This window comes from Symphalangus syndactylus, chromosome 12, assembly GCF_028878055.3.
Source record: "Symphalangus syndactylus isolate Jambi chromosome 12, NHGRI_mSymSyn1-v2.1_pri, whole genome shotgun sequence".
In the NCBI taxonomy this organism is placed as follows: Eukaryota; Metazoa; Chordata; class Mammalia; order Primates; family Hylobatidae; genus Symphalangus; species Symphalangus syndactylus.
In genome coordinates, this window is record NC_072441.2 from 133594126 (window position 1) to 133615634 (window position 21509).

General features: G+C 47.3%; 1 long non-coding RNA gene across 1 annotated transcript; it reads right to left on the reverse strand.

Annotated features, from left to right (window-relative positions):
- Positions 1 to 1969: 1969 nt before the first annotated feature.
- Positions 1970 to 7531, reverse strand: LOC134734582 (uncharacterized). Its single transcript, XR_010117704.1, has 4 exons — positions 7422 to 7531; positions 5726 to 5828; positions 4606 to 4734; positions 1970 to 2101 (listed from the first exon to the last, which is right to left on the reverse strand). It is a non-coding gene; the product is annotated as an uncharacterized lncRNA (long non-coding RNA).
- Positions 7532 to 21509: the final 13978 nt, after the last annotated feature.

The following is a 21509-nucleotide window of genomic DNA, read 5'->3' on the forward strand; positions in this document are numbered from 1 at the left end:
CCATTTTCCTTCCTTTTTACAAAACAAATTCTAGTTGTACAATATCATTATAACATAAAGAATCGTGAGGCCAGGTGCCGTGGCTCACACCTGTAATCCTAGCACTTTGGGAGGCTGAGGCATGCAGATCACGTGAGGTTAGGAGCTCGAGACCAGCCTGGCCAACATGGTGAAACCCCATCTCTACTAAAAATACAAAAAATTAGTCGGTCATGGTAGCCTGCACCTGTAATCCCAGCTACTTGGGAGGCTAAGGCAGGAGAATCGATTGAACCGGGAGGCAGAGTTTGTGGCAAGTCGAGATCTTGCCGCTGCACTCCAGCCTGGGCAACAGAGTGAGACTCCGTCTCAAAAAAAAAAAAAAAAAAATCCTGCCTAGGCCACCTCTGTTGGCTTGCCAATTTGTATTGAACCTAAACATTGTTGCAACAGAAAATAAATTTTTTCTTTTTCAATTTGTCTAATTTGAATTTACTCCATTTGCCTAAAAGACACCCTCACGTCAAGTCCTTCAGGATGCTCACTGCTGCCCCATGTCTAGTAAGGCTCTCTATGGGGGTTTTAGTGACCTAAGCTTAGCAAATGCCTAGTTACTTTTCCCTTTTAAATTCCCACTTTCTACAAAGAAGGTGTAAATATAGACAGCAAGGTGTTACAAAAGTGGATTATAAGCTGCAAACGGGCAGTAGAATGTTGGCCTAAATTCCACAGACAGTGAGGGTTAGGCAGAGAGAGACTAAACAAATGGTGATAGCGGAAGGGAGGAAGGGCAGGGGTAAATAGCATTGCCCAAGGGGAGACCTCAGGGGCCCTGACTGCCAGAGAACCTACCTAGTAGAAGAGGCACCAAGAACAGTGTTCAGGTGGCCACTTTTCTACTGCTGTTGGTGGCTGTCCATCAGGGGCCTGGGGACTCCCAGTCCCCTTCAACCAAGAGGGCTTAAGCAAGGCGGTTACGCAGTTATAAGACAGCACACAGGAAGAGGTCTGCAACTGGCTATTAGGAAAATAATAACTTCTAACTTCAGAGCAGAAAAAGGCAAGACCAAGATTCCCCTAGGGGAGAAATAGTTTTTTCTACCTTACCTGAGAATTGAGGTCTCCAAGAGTGAAGATGTCAGGTGATGCCTAAGGCTCAGGAAGCCTGCTGGGTCACTTCAGCTGCGAAGGAGGGTCTGTTATCACTGAGCTGACTTCTAGGTAACCCAAACCTTGCAATGATCTCTTTAAGTAAGAATTTGGACACTTCTAATGCCTTTTTCTGTTCTTGTGGGGAAAGCCTCTATCCACTCAACGAAAGAGGGATGCCTTAAATCATTCCCCAAATATAGTCAACAGAAAATCAAAATGAAAACAAAGACTGCCAATAAAACATACATCTTAGGACTGAACATAAAACGACTGGTGGAGCAATAAAATGGAGTCAGAGGGGAAACCATCAGGGAAAAGGGTGACAAGGACAAGGACAAGGAAGGGTGACAAGGGTATCCAAATGATGAGGGACTTTTAACTGACCTCTTAGCCAAAGGCTTTAATTCCTTAGCTTACCTGATGTTATTGGGGTGGGGGCGGGCAAAACACTCACCCATCCACAGGAGGCAAAATGGTGCTGACCAATCTTCCGTGTGGCACCCAGGTGAAGGTCTCTTCAGGATCCCCCAGCTTGGATGCTCTCAGCTGCCATGGTGGGAGGGTCCCACGTGAGGACTGATAACCCACTAGCCTGCCAGATCTCACACGAGGCAGCAGCAGTATGGCCACTTGCCTGTCTGCTTGGCTGTACCACCTGCCAGGGAAAATGATGGCTCTAAAAAGAGCCTTTGGTTAGTGTTACAACTCTTGCAGCATCCATCACTGACTGCTTCTCTATTTCTTGCCATCTCTCCATTTGTCATCTTAACAATAACTGTCACTTGCCATCTCTTGCTGTCTCTCACTGTCTTGCCAACTGCTGTCTCTCATTACCACCTTGCCAATTGCCATTTCTTTCTCCGTCTCTCATGCTGTCATCTTCTCTCTTCTGCCCCATGTTTGGTGCCATGTTGCTGCAAGGCAGGTGAACCCCAAACTGGGGCTTAGCCCAAGAAGATTCTTGGTTTTGCTTGGGAAAGAATTGAAGAGTGAGCTGGTGGTAGAAGAAAACAGCTTTTTTTTTTTTTTTTGAGACGTAGTCTCACTCTGTCACCCAGGCTGGGGTGTAACAGTGCGATCTCAGCTCACTGCAACCTCCACCTCCCGGGTTCAAGCAATTCCTCATGCCTCAGCCTGCTGAGTAGCTGGGATTACAGGTGCACACCACCACGCCTGGCTAATTTTTGTATTTTTAGTAGAGACAGAGTTTCACCATGTTGGCCAGGCTGGTCTCAAACTCCTGACCTCAAGTGATCTGCCCACCTTGGCTTCCCAAAGTGGTGGGATTATAGGCGTGAGCCACTGTGGCCGGCCAAGAAAACAGCTTTATTGAGGATGCAGTGTAGTGTTAGGGCTCTGTGACTGCTCCTGCAGAGCAGGGCTACCCCATAGGCAGTGTGTAGAGAGGAGCAGCTCAGGGCAGCTCGGCAGTCATATTTATGCCCACTTTTAATTACATGCAAATTAGGGGTGGATTATGCAAAAATTTCTAGAACAAGGTGGTAACTTCCCGGTTACCACCTGACGGTCATTGCCACAGAAAGGGGTGGTATCCAGTTGTTGCCATGGCAATAGTAAACTGACATGGCACTGGTCGGCATGTCTTTTGAAGAAGTGGTTTTGCCTCTTCCCTCTTGCAGCTAGTCTCAATATGGTCCGGAGTCCAAGTCCTGCCTCCTACCTCATTGGCAGTGGTGTGCTGGCAATTATTTTACAACTGGTTAAGGAAGAAACTCTGATTTGTAAAAGTTGCCAATTTCTGTGGTATAAATAACTTTTCTCATTGCTGAACTCACACATTGCTGGTGGCAGCGTAAATTGGTAAAAGCACTTTATAAAACCATGTGATGCTATCTACTAAAGGTGAAGATATGCATATGCCAGAAGACAGTAACTGTACTCCAAGATGTACAGTATTTCTCAGCTTAACTGGGAATCCTGAATCACCCCAGGCACGAATCCAATTCTGTTGGGAGAGTTACTGGCTATGCGTTCTTTTCCTACTTAAGTTACCTTAGTCTACTCTAAAGGATACACATTATTTAAAACTGAAAAGCTAAAGTGAATAAATTATTATATATTCATGCAATGGAATAGTATACCACAATGGAAATGAACATGCTGCTACTATACATAACAGCACAGATAAACCTTATAGATTGAAAACAATACATAGGCCGGGTGCGGTGGCTCACGCCTGTAATTCCAACACTTTGGGAGGCCACGGCGGGTGGATTGCTTGAGTCCAGGAGTTAAAGACCAGCCTGGACCACATGGTGAAACCCCATCCCTACAAGCAATACAAAAATTAGCCAGGCATGGTGGCACATGCCTGTAGTCCCAGCTATTCAGGAGGCTGAGCTCAGAGGATTGCTTGACCCTGGGAAGCAGAGGTTGCAGTGAGCTAAGATCGTGCTACTGCACTCCAGCCTGGGTGACAGAGTGAGACCTTCTCTCAAAAAGAAAAGAATATATACTGTATAATTCTAACTATATGAAGTTCAAAAACAGGCAAAACTCCTCTATGTGGTTAGAAGTTAAGCTAGTGGTCACCTTGGGGAGGTCAGAGGGCTGGGATTGGGAGGTAGCACAAGAGAGGCATCTTTACTGGATGGTTATTATTATGAACTAAATGTTGTGTGCCCCCTAAATTCATGCATTGAGTCCCTCATCCCAAATGTGATGGGATTAGGAGATGGGGTCGTCGGGAAGAAATTAGGTTTAGATGCGGTGATGAGGGTAGGGTCCTCATAATGGGATCAGTGCCCTTATAAGAAGAGACCAGAGAGCTTGCTCATGCTCTCTCTACACTGTGAAGACAGAGTGAGAAGGGAGTCATCTACAAGCCAGGAAGGGAGCCCTCACCAGAACCCAACCCTGCCAGCACCTTGATCTTGGACTTCCCAGCCTCCAGAATTGTGAGAAATAAATATCTGTTGTTTAAGCCACCCAGTCTGTGGCATTTTGCTATAGCAGCCCCAGCAGACTAAGACAGTTATGTTTACACAGATGTGTTCAAGTTGTGGTGATGCATTAGGCTATATGCTTATGATTAATGCATTTTTCTGCATGAATGATTTACTTAAATAAAAAGCTTATTAAACCCAATGCACTGTGTGCACACACAAAAGCAAAGAAAACTAATCATTATCAGAATAAATCAACTTTGCAACATCTCTAATTTGCAGATAAATCTTACTGTGTTCAAAAATTAAACAAATTACACTGTGGCCAGTCAAACACACAGAAAATTTCACCAAGAGAAACTTAGGTTAATAATGAAACAACTTATTTATGTACTTAGGAGAACCCATCCAAATATAAAGAATATTTTCTAAAGCCCCAAATATTCATTTGTAACCAACTAGCTTAATATCCAGTCATATCAAAGAAAGTCCCCAGCTCAAAACACAAAAAGAGTACGGTACCTTCTCCAAAGAAGAAAAACACACATTTTAAGACAAAAATACTCACCATTAAGCAGAAACCTCTGACTCATCTATTCTTATCTTCCTTCCCATAAAGCCCTTTTATTTCCCCACTCTGACAAAAGCGTCCTTTTAGCTCACTGTGGGTGGGAAGTCTCATGGTCTTCGGTCTGCTCTGAGTGAATGAAGGGGATCAGTGGAATCAGTATTTCTCAGCTTAACTGGACATCCTGCATCACCCCAGGCACGAATCCAGTTCTGTTGGGAGAGTTACTGGCTATGCGTTCTTTTCCTACTTAAGTCACCTTAGTCTACTCCAAAAGAATCGGAAAGTTCCTACCTCCAAGCTTTGGTTTTCTCACATTTTTTCATCTCTCTGGGCCATTGCCATTAGCTACTCCCACATTTTGCCTCTGTAACTGTTTCCTTGACTTCTGCATGGTGAAGTTAGGAGAAGCCACACAGCCTCCAACACATACGTGCGCGCACGTGCGCGCACACACACACACACACACACACACACACATACACACACAGTGTTCTCTTATGGGCCCACTTTCCAAACATTCTGGATGCCAATCTTCCCTTTTTTGGATTCAGCCCACCTTCAGTAAACATCCAGTAAATAACACTGTGTAAATTCACAAAATGTCCACTAGAGGACACTACAGTCCTACTTCTAATGCCAATGTGTTGCAGTATGGCGTCTGCAGACTCCCAAGGGAATCTTCCTCTTCCCTATCTAAGCTACCCACGTGTTTCTATCTAATTATTCCTTGTACCAGGCACCTAAGAAGGAAATAGGTGATATAAACAAGGAAGGAAGTAGCACCCCGACTCGTGCCCTTATTCTCAAATCCTTGGTCCCAGGGCAGGATGCTCTCACGATCTAAGCATTCTTTCCCTCAAGATGGATGTGACTGATGGCAGATGGGCTACTAGGGATGTTGATGTCACTGTGCCAGGTCCCCAGCAATGCTCCATGGGAAGCCACGAGTTGAGCTGGGCCTCAGATCATCAACCAAACCTCAAGCATTTATCAACCATGGCAGCCCCATCTCATGACCAGGCTGGAGCCTGTCTGGACCTGGTTCTTCTGGTTCCCACCATCTGTCCTCCTCCTCCCTCCCTACCACACCACCCTTTACCCCAGGAACAGTGCTTACGGTTCTCTCTCCTCAAGGTCATCAGATCAAAATTCACTACCAACCTCTCATTAGCCCACTCAGAGGAATGGGTGGCTCAGTGCTATGAGTACAATTGCTTCATCTTAGAAAAACAAAAATGGGCAACAAAGAAAACATTTCTATGACCAAGGCTTACTGACTAATACAACGTTACTTCTTCTTGTACATTTTAAAATAAAAAAAAGCATATCTAAACATAATATTTTCTAATCACAGGAGGCAACAACAACAACAAAAGTAAGCATAAATACTTTCAGGACATGTCTGTAGCCTAGTACAGAGAATGCTTTTTTTTTTTGAGACTGAGTTTTGCTCTGTCATCTAGGCTGGAGTGCAGTGGCACGATCTCGCTCGGCTCACTGCAACCTCCGCCTCCCTGGTTCAAGTGATTCTCCTGCCTCAGCCTCCTGAGTAGCTGAGATTACAGGTACACACCACCACACCTAACTAATTTTTGTATTTTGAGTAGAGACGAGGTTTCACCATATTGATCAGGCTGGTCTCAAACTTCTGACCTCAAGTGATGCACCTTCATCTCGGCCTCCCAAAGTGCTGGGATTACAGGCGTGAGCCACTGTACACAGCTAAGAATGCATATTTGTAAGCCAGACGGCCTCAGCTCAGATTCTAGATTTGCTATTTACTAGCCCCATGGACTTGAACCAGTTACTTAATCTCTGCACATCCATTTCCTGAGCTGTTAAAATGAAGAACATATAGTATCTACTTCATAGGATTGTTGTGAAGATTAGATGAGTGTGTGTGTGTGTGTGTGTGTGTGTATAGTGCTTAGGCTGGGCGTGGTGGACCATGCCTGTAATCGCAGCACTTTGGGAGGCCGAGGAAGAGGACTGCTTGAGCCCAGGAGTTCATGCCTAGCCTAGGCAACTCCAGCAGACCCCGTCTCTACAAATAAAATTTTAAAAAAATTAGCCAGGCGTGGTGGCATGTACCTGCAGTCCCAGCTATTTGCAAGGCTGAGGCAGGAGAATCACTTGAGTCCAGGAGGTCAAGGCTGCAGTGAGTCGTGATTGCCCCCACCATACGCCAGCCTGGGGGACAGAATGAGACTCTGACTCAAAAAAAAAAAAGTGCTTAGAACTGGCCTGGTACTAGTAAGTACCCAATGAATGTATGTTAGCTATTATAATTATTATTATTATTATATATTTTTTTGAGACGGAGTCTCACTCTGTCGCCCAGGCTGGAGTGCAGTGGCGCCATCACGGCTCACTGCAAGCTCCGCCTCCAGGGTTCATGCCATTCTCCTGCCTCAGCCTCCCAAGTAGCTGGGACTACAGGAGCCCGCCACCACGCCCAGCTAATTTTTTTTTTATTTTTTTATTTTTATTTTTTTTTTTTTTGAGACAGAGTCTTGCTCTGTCGCCCAGGCTGGAGTGCAGTGGCGCAATCTCGGCTCACTGCAAGCTCCGCCTCCCGGGTTCATGCCATTCTCCTGCCTCAGCCTCTCCGAGTAGCTGGGACTACAGGCGCCCGCCACCACGCCCGGCTAATTTTTTGTATTTTTTTTTTTTAGTAGAGACAGGGTTTCACCGTGGTCTCGATCTCCTGACCTCGTGATCCGCCCGCCTCGGCCTCCCAAAGTGCTGGGATTACAAGCGTGAGCCACTGCGCCCGGCTTTTTTTGTATTTTGTAGTAGAGACGGGGTTTCACCTTGTTAGCCAGGATGGTCTCGATCTCCTGACCTCGGGATCCGCCTGCCTCGGCCTCCCAAAGTGCTGGGATTACAGGCGTGAGCCACCGTGCCCAGCCTATTATTATTATTATTATCCTTTACCAAATCTTGTGGATGAATTCTTCATACACAGCTGACATCTGTTGTATTTTTCTTATGTTCCATGATAAGCTCATCCTAAATAGAATATTAAGAAATATTAAGAAAACGTCTACATACACCAATACTGGGTGACAATGATTGTGTTAGGAGGGTCTGGAGGGCACAGATCTGACACATTACCTAGTGATGACATTGGGTTATGTACAGCTTAGTTATGCGTGATTCTGTGTTGCTGATGGCAGTATCTAGAGAACACTGGATGCAAATGACTGTGGGAGGGACACATTCTGGATGAAATTGGGCTCAGGGCTAAACTGGGGTCAAATAGTTTGGGGATAACACTGGGTTGTGTGTGAAAGTATGTTGAGAAAGCATTTGAGTGAAATAGTGTTGTGGGTAAGACCAGGCCTGGATAAAACAAAGTTTTTGTGACAATGGTGTTGGGCAGTGGGTGCTGGCAACTGTTTAACTATTGTCTCTTCAAGAAAAATAAGACATTGATTTGCAACGTTTCCAAATTCCAGGGTGTAAATAGTCCCATCATGGTGATGTCAAGCCCCCAACATGATGTCACGATGAGCCAGCTAGGAAGGCTCAAAGAAAAAGGAGCAGAGTCCGGAACTGAGTTTTGAACACTCCAACATTTCCAGGCTTGGCAGAAGAGAAGTCAGCAAAGGAGGCAGACGGTGCTGCCAGGGGAGGAAGAGGAGAATCGGCAGAGTGTGCTGTCCAAAGTGCTAGGGAAGAGGGTTTCAGGCGGAGGAGGAAGTGTTGAGAAAGTTGAATGTTTCTGAGAGGTTGGTAGATTAGCTCCTAGGGCAGTCTCGCAGCACGAGGTCACCTGTAATCCTCCTGGATCAGACGCTGTGCCAACCCAGGTGCACCCACGACCCTTGCATAGCAGCATCTGTCATCCTGGTCACTCAACTGCCTTCTGTCCTTCTGGTAAGAACATCCCGCCCCTGTGGAAAACAGCCTGTCCTTCCTCCAGGCAGGTGGTTCCGATCTCAATCATGGCACCTGGAGAAGCTACGGGTGATCATGGCCAAGTCAGACAAGCAGAGCCATTCTTCGGGATTTATAAGGGCAGCGCTACACCGAAACGGGGAAACACTGCTCTCTTTCCCTCTGATACCGTTCAACTGACATGACATCAGACGGAAGTGGCCTTTGGCAATGGAAAAAGCCTGTCTGAAGTAGAAGCCAAAATGAGAAAGGGGAACCTGGATGTGTCCCTCCATCTGGGTCTACTCTCGTTTTCTCCAGCTCTGAACCAATAAACAGCACTGGCATTTTGAACACTTTACGAGTATCGGCTCAGTAATCCCAACAACCTTAGATGGGTATCACCCAGGTACCCCACGTTAGCGATGAGGAAATTTGCCCACGGCTGCAGAGTGCAAGGGCTGGGATTTCACCCTAGGTAGTTGGCTTCAGAGTCTACAGTTCATTAGGCCAGATGGGGAGTTTCCAGTGCAATGTGGGATAGTGAACAGCATCCCTGGCCTCTGCCCCCCTAGATGCTATTGGCACCCCCATCTTCAGGTGTTACAACTAAAAATGCCTCCAGACACAGCCACACATTCCAGGGTGGGTGGAGAGCCACTGCTACTGTTCTGCCGCCTTCCGGTTCTTTTCGAATTGCTGTCACTGAGTCACCCAGATGACTCTGCATTCGCCACAGCTCAGGCTCACCTAATCTGTGTGTCAACTGCAAGTAACCCCATGTCCCTCAAACCCTGAGTCACCCCCAATGCATTGCCACCTGGACCCTGTGTTATCTAAAACCCCACGCCAGCTACAAATCTGTGTCTCCAAGACTTTCTGTCAACCACAGTCCAGTCATTGAGACTTGTGTGACCCATTACCCAGTGGTGTCCCTGCCTTCTGCCAACAACCACAGCTTCCCAGAGTCAGGGCCACAGAGCTGTTCACAGGACAGAAGGCATACATGGAGAGAGGGATAGAAGGAAACACAGGTGCGCATATTCAAAGGCAGGAAGAGCCAGAGAAACCCACGAAAGCAGAAATACACAGAGAACAGGCCACAGCTGGTTACACAGAATGGGTCACTGGCACCTACCAAGGCCCCTGCCAGAGCCCAGTATCTTTAGCCCCTCCCCCGCCTCTGGATTAGCACTGGGGGCAAGCAGGAAAGCTAGGTTCTGAGGGTAAGGAGCTTAGACCCAACGTGACAGCTAATCACCCACATAAAGCCTCTGTCTAGGTCACAAAGCCCTGAGTGGCCTCGCCCCCACCACACCGTAGTCGCTCCTCCCTCCACGGACTCAGGTGGACGCCCCACCCTCAGTATCTCACCAAGTCCACACCCAGGTGGGCAGAGGGAAGAGTTCAGACTGTCTCCACTCCCTCTCGCTCTCCTGCTAGAATGCACGAGGAAGGTGTTGGTAGGGGCTAGGGGCCCAAGGACAGAGAGCTTGGGTTTCCCAATAGATCAGCCCAGGAGGGATCTGGCTGAGATCAGAGAAACGCTTTTTCCTGAATCAAGAGACCTGCTAGGAGCAACGGCCCCTTCTCTCTGGACACTGTGATCTGCAGGGCCCTGAGGGTTACCAGGACGAGACAGTCAACCTGTTTTGGGGCAATAAAAGGCTGTGAAGGAGCCCCACACCTCTCCCAAGCTGGCCTGGCATGGTTGCCATGGGGATGCCCCAGTTGCTTCAGAGGTGGCTTCTGGTCCCGGAAGCGGGGATGGCAGAGACAGTCAATCCTCGCACAGAGGCGGGTGGGGGTGAAAGGTCAGTGCTGCCTGGGAACATTCCCGACCATAGCTAGGGGCTGACAGCCCAGAGTTCTCCCCCATGCCTGCTTCTCCCAGCTCACACCCCCATCTCCACCACTCCCTTCCCCTCCAGCTCCCACTTCCTCTGCTGCTCCCTCTAAAGGGATGGTCTCAGAGTCTGACTCTGCTGCTAGTTTAGTGGCTCAAGCGTGGAGTTCTGGTGTCAGGGCTGACCAGCAGGTCAGATGTATAGACAGGTGAAGAGCTCACGCATGTTGCCTCAAGTAAGGGCTCAGGGAGGTTCCAGTGAGGAAAATGGGTATGAAGGTTCAGTATTAAGGTTCTGGAAAAAAATCAGGCAAGACACCAGTGTAAGGGTTCACGTTTGGGGCACACATGCCCTGAACACAGCATGGGGCTTCAGGGGACTCAGGGGTAAGGGCCCAATGTGAGGGCTCAGCTGGGGCTCAGTTTTAAGGGCATGGGATCTGTGCTGGTGTGGTAATTTGTTACTAACCCTTTAGTGGTAATTTGTTATTAAGAACAATTATTAAAGTACTAAACTTTAGATGAACAACTTTTTAAATGTATAAATTTAAAGGGATTTAAGCTCACCTTTAATTTTTATCTATACATTAAAGAGGATTTAAGATCAGTTACATTCCTACAGGTTTCCTCTAATCTCTCTGAGGCTGGGTTTTCTTATCTATAAAATGGGAATAATAACAGTATCTAGCTCACAGGGTCATTGTGAGGATTAAATGAGAAAATGAATGTAAAGTTCTTAGAAAGTGCACAAAAATAACAGGATTTTTACAAATGTGCTTAGAGGGCCAGGCACAGTGGCTCACACCTGTAATCCCAGTACTTTGGGAGGCCAAGGTGGGTGGATCTCTTGAGTCTAGGAATTCCAGACCAGCCTGGGCAACACAGCGAGACCCCTTCTCTCCAAAATAAAACAAAAAACAGTTCGTTTTTAGCACCTGCCAGTCATGGTGGCACGTGCTACTCAGGAGGCTGATGTGGGAGGATCACTTGAGTCTGGGTGGTCAAGGCAGCAGTGAGCTGTGATCACACCACTGCACTCCAGCCTGGGTGACAGAGCGAGACCATCTCTAAATAAATAAATAAATAAATAAATAAATAAATAGTGTGCTTGGAAATGGAAGAGAGAGAATTAAGCAAGATCACCAGAAATTGCTTCAAACCCATGGCGGGCCAGCTGGTGTCACATGTCCTGGAGGCAGTAACTATGAAGGGATCCGTTTTTCTCCCTCATCGAGGGAGAAAACCAGGAGCCGTGTGGGGAGAAGATGACAACACGCACCTTCCTCGAGGGAGAGAGACGCTGCCAACCACGCTGGGAACATAACAAAAATCAGTAGCTCATATGTACTGTAATGTAGTCGTAAAATAAACTTATTCTTTAATAGTACAATAATATGAACAAAGGTTTAGGGCAAAAAAAATTCTTTTTTTTTTTTTTTTTGAGACAAAGTCTCACTCTGTTGCCCAGGCTAGAGTGCAGTGGCACGATCTCGGCTCACTGCAAGCTCCGCCTCCCGGGTTCAAGCCATTCTCCTGCCTCAGCCTCCCTAGTAGCTGGGACTACAGGCGCCCACCACCACGCCCAGCTAATTTTTTGTATTTTTAGTGGAGACGGTGTTTCACCATGTTAGCCAGGATAGTCTCGATCTCCTGACCTCGTGGTCCGCCCACCTTGGCCTCCCAAAGTGCTGGGATTACAGGCGTGAGCCACCGCGCCCAGCAAGTTTTTTTTTTTTTTTTTAAAGCAAAACTCTAATTTAGTGGTTCTCAAACTTTTTGGTCTCAGGACCCCTTCACACTTTTAAAAATAATTAAGAACACGAGCTGGGTGCTGTGGCTCATGCCTGTAATCCCAGCACTTTGGGAGGCCAAAGTGGGCGGATCACCTGAGGTCAGGAGTTTAAGACCAGCCTGGCCAACATGGTGAAACCCCCATCTCTACTAAAAATGCAAAAAATTAGCTGGGCTTGATGGCAGGCGCCTGTAATCCCAGCTACGCAGGAGGCTGAGGCAGGAGAATCTCTTGAACCCAGGAGGCAGAGGTTGCAGTGAGCCAAGATCACGCCATTGCACTCCAGCCTGCATGACAGGGCGAGACTCCATCTCAAAAAAAAAAAAAAAAAAAAATTAACCCAAAGAGTTTTAAGTGGTTTTATCTCCTGATCTTCAATGTATTCAAAATGAAAACTGAAAGTTAAAATATATATTAATTCAAAATAACAAAATTTTTATTACATTTTAACTGAAAATATACTTATATTTATGAAAGACAGCTGTATATTTTCTTTTCTTTTTTTTTTTTGAGACCCAGTTTTGCTCTTGTCACCCAGGCTGGAATGCAATGGCACAATCTCAGCTCACTGCAACTTCTGCCTCCTGGGTTCATGCGATTCTCCTGTCTCAGCCTCCTGAGTAGCTGGGATTACAGGTGTTCCGCCACCATGCCTGGCTAATTTTTGCATTTTTAGTAGAGACGGGGTTTCACCATGTTGGCCAGGCTGGTCTAGAACTCCTGACCTCAGGTGATCCACCTGTCTCTACCTCCCAAAGTGCTGGGATTACAGGCGTGAGACACTATGCCCAGCCAGATAGCTGTATATTTTCTAAAACAAAAACGTTAGTGAGAACAGTGGCATCGTTTTACACTTTTGCAGATCTCTTTACTGTCTGGCTTGTAGAAGACAGCTAGATTCTCAGCTGCTTCTGCATTCAATCTGTTGCAATGGGTTGCTTTGGTTAAAATATGTGATGAAAACTCAGCTTCATAATGTATGTAGTTGGGAAAGAGAGGAGTATTTAATAGCCTTTTCGGTGAATTCTTCTTTCTCTCGTACCAAAACTCAAGGTGGTAGTTTCTTAAAGGTTAGTTACTACGTGGACATTTCATACTCTGTTAACGTTACACTCCACTGGTCTGCCTTGCAGTTTGAATAGATCTTTTACTCCTGCATGATTTTGTACCATCATGCATTGGTCATTTGGAAAATATTGGTTCACCAAGTTATGCAGATCTCCCAAACGTTGACACATTTCATTATACAATATTTTTTAAAAAGCACACTCATTGCCGGGCGCGGTGGCTCACGCTTGTAATCCCAGCACTTTGGGAGGCGGAGGCGGGCGGATCACGAGGTCAGGAGATCGAGACCACGGTGAAACCCTGTCTCTACTAAAAATACAAAAAATTAGCCGGGCGTGGTGGCGGGCGCCTGTAGTCCCAGCTACTGGGAGAGGCTGAGGCAGGAGAATGGCGAGAACCCGGGAGGCGGAGCTTGCAGTGAGCCAAGATCGCGCCACTGCACTCCAGCCTGGGCGACAGAGCGAGACCCAAAAAAAAACAAAAAAAACAAAGAAAAAGCACACTCATTAATGCTATCACTGGTCTCATTAGAATTGAAAGCTTTCAAACTCACTGTAAGTAGATATAAGTTTTCCAAATCCTGCCGGGCGCGGTGGCTCAAGCCTGTAATCCCAGCACTTTGGGAGGCCGAGGCGGGCGGATCACGAGGTCAGGAGATCGAGACCATCCTGGCTAACACGGTGAAACCCCGTCTCTACTAAAAATACAAAAAATTAGCCGGGTGTGTTGGCGGGCGCCTGTAGTCCCAGCTACTCGGGAGGCTGAGGCAGGAGAATGGCGTGAACCCGGGAGCCGGAGCTTGCAGTGAGCCGAGATCGCGCCACTGCACTCCAGCCTGGGCAACAGAGCGAGACTCCGTCTCAAAAAAAAAAAAAAAAAAAAAAAAAAAAAAAAAAGTTTTCCAAATCCTAATTTTCACTTGAAAATGCTAATTTTTTCATTGGCAACAAACACTGATTTTTTTTTTCCTCGAATTGATAGGCTCACTTGATTCACTTTTGAGAAAAAGTATGCCAAAGACCCAAGCCTGATAACTACAGTTTGTCATTTGTTCTTTTAAGTAAAACTGGTGTTTGGTGCATTCAGTTCACAATTCAATTGCGTAAGTGCTTTTCCTTGAGATAAGCATACTTCCCATTTTGTCACACAAAATATTTCAAAGACATATATTCAAGGGTTAAGATTTAATAATGTTACTGCTTCTTTTAGACAATATAATCAGTAATAGATCAAAAGATGATCAGTATCTTTTATTTATTTTATTTTTTTTGAGTTGGAGTTTCACTCTTGTTGTCCAGGTTGGAGTGCAATGGCTCAATCTCAGCTCACTGCAACTTCTGTCTCCCAGGTTCAAGTGATTCTGCTGCCTCAGCCTCCCAAGTAGCTGGGATTACAGGCATGCGCCACCATGCCCAGCTAATTTTGTATTTTTAGTAGAGGTGGGGTTTCTCCATGTTGGTCAGACTGGTCTCGAACTCCCAAGCTCAGGAGATCCACCCGCCTCAGCCTCCCAAAGTGCTGGGATTACAGGCATGAGCCAATGCGCCTGGCTGATGCTCAGTATCTTACAGGCATGAATACAAAATAGATCTGTACATATATGGTCCACTGATTTCTTTTTGCATTTTTTGTAGAGATGGAGCCTTGCCATGTTGCCCAGGCTGGTCTCAAACTACTGGCCCCAAGTGATCCTCCCGCCTCAGCCTCTCATAGTGTGGGGATTACAGGCATGAGCCACCACCTCCACCTTCATGATCCATTGACTTTTGACAAAGTTTACAAGTTAATTCAATAGAAAAATGACAGTATTTCCTTTTTTTTTTTTTTTTGAGACAGAGTCTTGCTCTTTCGCCCAGGCCGGAGTGCAGTGGCGCGATCTCAGCTCACTGCAAGCTCCGCCTCCCGGGTTCATGCCATTCTCCTGCCTCAGCCTCCTAAGTAGCTGGGACTACAGGCGCCCGCCACCCGGCTAATTTTTTGTATTTTTAGTAGAGACGGGGTTTCACCGTGTTAGCCAGGATGGTCTCAATCTACTGACTTCACGATCTGCCCGCCTCGGCCTCCCAAAATGCTGGGATTACAGGCGTGAGCCACCGCACCCAGCCTAAAAGAACAGTATTATCAACAAATAGTGCTGGAACAATTGGAAATCCATAATCAAAACAAAAACAAAGCTCAACTCCTTCCTTTGCACAATTTAATAAAGCAAAACGGATCACAAAACTAAAGTAATAGCTACAGTTATAAAACTTCTAGACAAAAACATAGGGGGAAATCTTTGAGGGACCTGAGCTGGGTAAATATTTTCTTAGATAGGACTCAAAATGTACAAAAATAAAAAAAAAATGATTTTTATCAAAATGAAAAACTTCTATTCTTTGAAAGGCACTGTTAAGAAAATGAAAAGATAAGAAATAGACTGTGAAAATATTTGTGCTCTTACAACTCAGTGACAATAATGCAAACTCATTTTTCAAATGGTCAAAAAGGCCAGGTGTGGTGATTCATGCCTATAATCCCAGCACTTTGGGAGGTGGGAGGATCGCTTGAGCCCAGGAGTTCAAGACCTGCCTGGATAACATAGTGAGACCTTGTCTCTATAAAAAATAAACAAATTAGCCAGGCATGGTGGTGTAGGCCTATAGTCCCAACTACTCAGGAGGCTAAGGTGGGAGGATGGCTTGAACCCAGGAGGTCGAGGCTGCAGTGAGCCTCGTGCCACTGCACTCCATCCTGAAGGACAGAGTGAGACACTGTCTCAAAAAGAATTTTAATCTAAAAAAAAAATAGTCAAAAGATTTTAATGAATACTTCACTAGAGAAGATATATGAATGGCAAAAAGTCCATGAAAAGATGCTCAAATCATTAATCATCAGGAAATTGCATATTAAAACCACAATAAGATGCCACGGTACACTTACTACAATTGCTAAAGTTTAAAAGGTTGATAATGCCAAATGTTGGTGAGAATGTAGAGCAAGTAGAAGTCTCAAAATTGCTGATCAGAATGTAAAATAGTACAGCCACTTTGGGAAACTGGAAATTTCTTATAAAAGTACTATCATATGCTCCAACAATCCCACTCCAAAGTATTAATTCAAGACAGATGACAATATGCGTCCACACAGAGATCTGCAGGTGAATGTGCATACCGATTTTATTCATAATGCCAAGAAATGGAAAACAGCCTAAATGTCCATCAACATGTAAATATTTAAGCAAATTATCTATCTGTACAATGAAATACAAATCCATAATAAAAATAAAATAACTACTGATACATGAAACCACAAAACAATAATTTTACTGCTTCACAAGGACAGAAAACCAAACACTGCATGTTCTCACTCATAAGTGGGAACTGAACAATGAGAACACTTGGACACAGGGAGGGGAACATCACACACCGGGGCCTGTCGTGGGGTGGGAATCTGGAGGAGAGATAGCATTAGAAGAAATACTCAATGTAAATGACGAGTTAATGGGTGCAGCAAACAAACATGGCACATGTATACCTATGTAACAAACCTGCACATTGTGCACATGTACCCTAGAACTTAAAGTATAAAACAAAAAACAGATGCCTTTAAAAATAATAATAGTAAAAATTGTACTGCTTCACCAAGGACTTTTAAAGCGAAACTGAGGCTGGGCATGGTAGCTCACTCCTGTAATCCCAGCACTTTGGGAGTTCCAGGTGGGTGGATCACTTGAGGTTAGGGGTTCAAGACCAGCCTGGCCAACATGGTGAAATCCAGTCTCTACTAAAAATACAAAAATTAGCCAGGTGTGGTGGTGTGCCCCTGTAATCTCAGCTACTTGGGAGGCTGAGGCAGGAGAATCACATGAACCCGGGAAGTGGAGGTTGCAATGAGCTAAATCGTGTCACTGCACTCAAGCCTGGGTGATGAAGTGAGACTCCGTCTCAAAAATAAAAATAAATAAATAAGGCAAAACTGGCTCTTTTTTCCCTCCTATTGTTACTAGTCATGCACTGTGGTGGAGAAGAATACAAAGATTACTGGTATAGTTGGGTGCCGTGCCTTGATTCATGCTTAGGTGCCAACAGTTTCACCCACCGTTGCTCTTACATCATGTGCAAATATCGATAAATTGAAAGTGGCAAACAACAATTTAGTATTGTTAGGAAAATAGCTTTTGCCTTGTGGATTCCCTGTAAGAGTCTTAAAGATTCCCAGGGATCTGCAATCAACACCCTGAGAACTGATGTTCAAATTAATTAGAATAGTCACACTGACTTTTTAAAAATGACACTTCTTTTTAGGTATCACTCAAAGGTATGTAAAATGCTTTCACAAATATCCCATGGAAAAAAGGAAGACCAACTCCATCTGTGGTACTATTTGCTTTACTTCCTTGAAAAATAAAAGGGGGGTTGGGGGAAGGAGAACCCGAGTAGGCCCCTGGGAGTGTGTTTGGCATGTGAAGCCATCCATCATGCAGTCATGGTGAGCAGATACAGGCCTGGGACCAAAAAGGCAAGTGGCGCTGGGAACTTAGGGCCCTTCATCACCTTTCCCCACACAATCCCACTGGCTATACACCCCCTCCACAACACAGTCATACTGATACACACACACACACACACATACACAGAGTCAGGCCAGCCCCACACGCCACAGCTAATCTCTCACAACAAGCCCAACCATGGTTGTACTCACACAATACAATCATACAGCCACACCAAAGCCATAAAAAAGCCAACACCGAACCTTATTGTGCTCAAAACCAGGTCACACTATTCTATATTCACAGATGGAGAATCTCAATGGCCATACACTCAACCACAGTTATACTCAAACTAGCAGAATGGCTCATAATGTAAAACATCTACTGGGCCCCGTGGCCATGCCAGCACATCCCCCCTAGTATATTTTGCATGGGGTGAAATAATAGCTTTTGGACACAGGCAAACCTGAATTCAAGTTCACGTTTTGGACACAGGCCAACCTGAATCCAAGTTCATGTTCTACCACTTATTAGTTCTATAACCTGCAGCAAATTATTTAACCCGCCTGAGCTCTCATTCTAGAAAACGCAGATAATTCCTACTTTGAAAACTTGATGTGATGACACAAAATAATCAGATAAGGGGCAGCACCTTGTCTGGCCCAATGTGTCTTGGGGATGCAGCTGTAACTGCCATGTATGGCTTTTGTCACCAGAGGGCACCAGGGCCACAATGTGTCTGGGGAGATTGCTGGAAGAAAAGATGCTGAAAAGGCCAGGATTCCTGGGGAGTTTCGGGGTGGGTACAGACAGGGTAGGTGTGGGATGTGTGTGCGGCTGGGCAGCTTTCGGGAACCCCAGCTAGGCCCCGGCCACACAAGTGTGCTGTTGGGTATGGTGGGCAGCTCCTGGGGAAGATGGGATGGAGGAAGGAGGATGGGTGAGTGCTCTTGTGAGCCAGGCCCTCTTCTGTGCCGATTTCACACACATTAAATCCTTTAATCCCCACAACAATACCGTGGTTGATAGTCACTGCTAATATTAATAGTATTCCTGGTGAGGAATATTGAGGAAGCTGAGGTCTGCTTACATAGCCATTAAGACCTGGAATACAAATGCAGGCAGCCTGGCTTCAGAATCCATGGCCCTAACCACAGCTCCACACTGTCCCCAACAGTGACCCCACATCTCCCCTTGCTGGGGTTCTGCCAGGACTCCCTGACCCTGGCTTTCTTCCCTGGAGTTCAGCCAGCCCCAGCTGGCCTTTCCCCTCTTCCGGCCTGCTCCCCACCTGCTCCCTGAGCCAGCCCATGGTAAGAGGCTTATCACATATGTGTGGGGGACAGATAAGGCAGGGCCCCTCGCAGGGCTTATCCAGGCCTGCCATCCCTGCTGGGGAGCTGCCAGCAGATGGAGCCCCACCCGCGGTCTGGGGTCACTCCTTGTGATGCTGCCAGAGCTCTTTATGATGTCATAATTTGTAGTGACATCATTGCTGTGTCTCTCCTTTGAGTCTGAGAGGGTTACTCAGATAGGAGTTGGGGAAGTGGAGCCAGACAGGAGCCCCACCGAGGCTCCAGGTCAATGGGCCGGGTTGGGCTGGACTGGAGGAGGGAGTGGTGCCAGAGGATCCTCCCCAGGGCAGATGGCTATTTTTGGTGTCGACTGGTCGGCTTATAGCCACCCCTCTTCCTGTCTTCCCAATCCAAAGAGGCTCTGGGTCCAGCAGGGGCAGGAGCAGTGGGAGAAATCTTCAGCCCTGCTACAGGGCAGCTCTGGGGTCAGTCTCTAGCTCAGAAACCAGCCCGTTCCTCCCTACAGGGAGGCCTGACCCTCAGTACCTCGGGTCTGAGGGGAAGGGGGGCCTTACTTCCAATCCTTGAAATAGCAGTGAGGCAAAGAGGGATTATTAGAATGGCCAGACAGACGGACATAGCCAGACCCGTCATAATAGTCACACACATTAACTTGCTGATGTGGGCTGCGGGCACAGCCTCACGCCAACACCATCACACTCACAGCCATTCATTCTCATAGCCATGCCCCCAGCTACAGGTGGGCCACAGATGGCTGAACCACACCGACATACCAGCACAGGCACAATGTCACCTGTCCCATCTGGAAGAACAGGAACCCCTTCTCTCTCACGGTTGTACTCCCAGAGAGGAGCTCAATTCCCAGCGCATGGCACATGCGCACTAATATTTGGTGAGTGAATAAATGGACATTCAATGCCACAGGGCCTGTGACCAGGCTGGGCTGAGGCCAGAGGAAACGTCATCCCACCTGCAAGCCTGCTCGACCTCTCCAGACCCAGGATGGGAGCATCGAGGAAGAACTACAACTGCCAGCACCACCCCAGCCCCAACTTCAGTCATGGCCACTCCTCAGATAATAGGTCATTGAAGGGACCTCGGTTATGTAGGGACCCTGGTTATGCAGGCACCCCACTCCCTCCCTCCAGGTGCAGTGAATTGGAACACTGGCACTCTGAAAATGGAATGTTATGAACATGGGATGGTCTGGATGTTGGGTACCCCAGGCCCCCTGGGAATTTGGCACTGGGGGCTCTGGGGTTTGGGTCCTCTACAGTGTTGGGTGCTCTGGCACCCTTGACATTGGGAATTCAGGACTTTGGGAGCTCAAAGCGATTTAGGAGTCTGGGTGTTGAAAGCTCTGGAGATTGGGGCTGCCCCTTGGACAAGGCCAAAGTCAATACTTCCTGTCTATATGCCTGATTTTACCTGGAGCCACTGAGGTCCAGCCTGGAACCCCTGTTCTGAGCCCCATGATTGGCTTATGCTGCCCCAGGGCTGGGGTGGCAGGGCTGGGGTGTCGGGGTTTCAGGGGTAGAGAAACCACAACAGGATGGCCTAAGGGGTACCTGGAGCCCCAGAGACAGCTCTCGGATCTGAAACCAATCTAACCTGCTCCTCTGCATTGGGACAGGGCAGGGGAGATGCCAGGCACTGACCACTGGGCTCCAGGTTCAAGAAAGGAGGAATCTGAGAGCAGAGCCCAGGCAGGTACCTCCCAGTAATGCCTCCCGGCTACTGAGGCTGGGGTTCTAAGGAGGTGGAGACCCCTGGCCAGGCCTGGTTTCAACGACAGGCAATGTCCACCCTCCCCCACCTCCTCAGCAGGCCCCCAGCACCCCTCCATCAAGGTGCCCAGTGCTGCCAGCTCCTGCGGTGACCATCAGAAGTGGCCCAAGTCTGGCATTATTCATATTCCTACTAGACACACACCTAAGCTGACTATATGCATCCCAAAACAGAGGCCTTGATCCGGCAGGCTGATGACACCACTCGAGGAGACCAGCCAGCCCTGGGGGCTCTGACGCTGGCTGACTGCAGCCCTCCCAGGAAATAGCTCCACTGGCTGCAGTAACTGGAGGCTCCTGAGCCACATTTCAGCCTGCAGTGGGTGGCGGGTGGGCCCCGGCCCGCTGCTGCCTTGCCCCAGGAAGAAGCAGGCCCGTCAAAATGTCTGACCCCATCCGTCCCCCCATCCCCTCCCCCGCCCCAGTCTGTACTCAGTCCCGATCCCCCTGCCCGCCCCACAGTGGCCCAGGCTGGCCATGCCCTTCCCACTCTGCAGGCCAGCTGCTCAGAGCCAGGGGCTCACAGCCAGGGACGGAGGCTATCCCAGCTCTGACCCGGGCTGGGCCCAAACCTGCCTCCTTTGGGCCTCACTCTGATTGGAAAAAAACAGACTTTCTAGTCCCTGTCTCAAGGAGATGGCTTTTCAAACCAGAATCTTTCTCACAAGTGTCTCCTCAGGACACAGCTCACTGCGTGGTTTCCTGAAGCTCTTTCTGGGTCAAGGTGGGTAAAACACAC